Below are 2,141 nucleotides of genomic sequence, written 5' to 3' on the forward strand. Positions count from 1 at the left end.
AAAATGAGTCAAATCCAAACCTCTAGTGGACCTCACCACAGAAAACAGTGGGGAGAGTGATGCCCACCATTAAAAACTTAAATAGGCCACAAAAGTTTTTGATCAAGATGATATTTGTTTTGTCCCTTCTTTCATGTCCGTGTTAACTTGTGAACAGGTTGGATTTGGATTTCAAATAAAAATCACGGTGAGCCTTAGGAAGGTTTCAACGGTAGGCATCAATCTCGCCACTGTTTTTCGAGGGGTCAATTACATATTTGGATCTGCTTCATTCTTTAACTCATGCTCTAAAATTAAATCTCCAAATAGATTGACGGTGTATACAAAGCACATACATCATAGTGACATGGATTTAGTGTTCGTAGGAGTAGATCATTTTTTAAAGATTGCACACTCCATCCCATGTAAGAAGACCCTCGATGCGACGCACATGGAAAATTTATTCTTTAGAGAGGTCGTGCGGCTGCACGGGGTCCCTAAGACTATCACTTCTTGACTACGACATGAATTTCATTAGCCACTTTTGACGGACTTTGTAGAACCCGTTCGGCACACGACTTCAGTTCAGCAGTGCCTACCACCCACAGACCGACGGGCAAATTGATGTTGTGAATTGCATGTTAGGGAACCTCCTTCGATGTATTTCAGGAGAAAAGTCAAAGCAGTAAGATTTAGCTTCGTGTCAAGTGGAATTTGCATTCAACAACATGGTGAACCGCTCGACAAGGAAGTTCACATTACAGGTTATTTATGGTTAAGTGCCTTGCCACACACTTAGCTCGGTCCCTTTGCATAAGCTCCCAGGCACGAGCGTTGCAGCGGAATATATTGCAGATAGGATCATGGGCATTCATGCTGAGGTGCAAGATAAGTTACATGCCTCGAACAACAAATACAAGGAACAAACCAACAAACATCGGTGACAAAAGGTTTTTGAGGTGGGAGACCAAGTTATGGTCCATCTACACAAGAAGAGATTTTTGACCAGGATGTACAACAAGTTGAAGAGAAAGAAGATTGGACCGGTACGGATCTTCTGAAAGATCAATGACAACGCATACGTTGTTGATCTTCTAGATGACATGGAGATCTCGTGTACTTTTAATATCGCAGACCTGACCGAGTATCACGAACAAATGCAGGGCGAGAACTCGAGGAAGAGTTCTTTTGAAGTGGAGGGACTGATATAGAGTGGGTCTCAGACACTTTCATGGCCAAGATGGATTAGAAAAGGCCCGATCGACGACAAGTGAACCGGACCGTCAAAACTTAAAACAGATGTATCTCGCAAACCAGAATGAGCTATCAGACATATCATATATGATTTTGGGGTGGGACGAGCTACTTTAGCCACCCAATAGCCGGGTTGCCCATGCTAAATTTGAGAAATACCATCAGATCGACGGTCAAAATCCTGTTGTAATTTCATTTTTACTATTTATAGGAAGTTTTAGTTTGAGTATAACTCTTCAACCATTGGTCTTTAGGAGTTGCGCCCAACATGAAAAGTACTTAGAATAATTAGGAGAACATCATGGTTCATCCAAATAGGACACTATTTTTGGCCGAAAACCATGCGCACTAGTAGACATCACGACTGTCTATAAATAGTAAGTTTACTATTTATAGGAAGTCACGATTTCTAGGAGTTTTAGTCCAAGTTTGATTCCGAAAATTCTTCTTAGGGCTTATGTTATTATTTAAGAGGTTGTAATAGTAAGTCACGATTTTTAAAAGTTTTAGTCGTAGTTTGATTCGGAAGCTTCTTCTTAGGGTTTATGTTATTATTTAAGAGGTTGTAAGGTCATTTTTCATCATCAATCAATTTATTACGATTTTTTTTAGAATTATTTTATTTTCTTATTTTTCATCGTGAATTCGACGTTTCTCTATTACGAGTCCAGAAAAGTTCCGTGATGAATTCGGGACAATTATCCATCCCCAAAGGAAGATGGTGCTCAACCTCACGTCCTTCCCTGCGCTCACTTTCCAAACTGCAATTCTTTAGTAAAAAAATCCAAGATGATCATTATAAAAAGATCCGCTAGTGAAACAAACATATCTCGATCAAACGAAAGGCCGACATGTCAAAGATGAAAGATCCCGAAACAAACATATCTCGATCAAATGTAAGGCCAACA

This window comes from Magnolia sinica, chromosome 4 (assembly GCF_029962835.1).
Source record: "Magnolia sinica isolate HGM2019 chromosome 4, MsV1, whole genome shotgun sequence".
Lineage (NCBI taxonomy): Eukaryota > Viridiplantae > Streptophyta > Magnoliopsida > Magnoliales > Magnoliaceae > Magnolia > Magnolia sinica.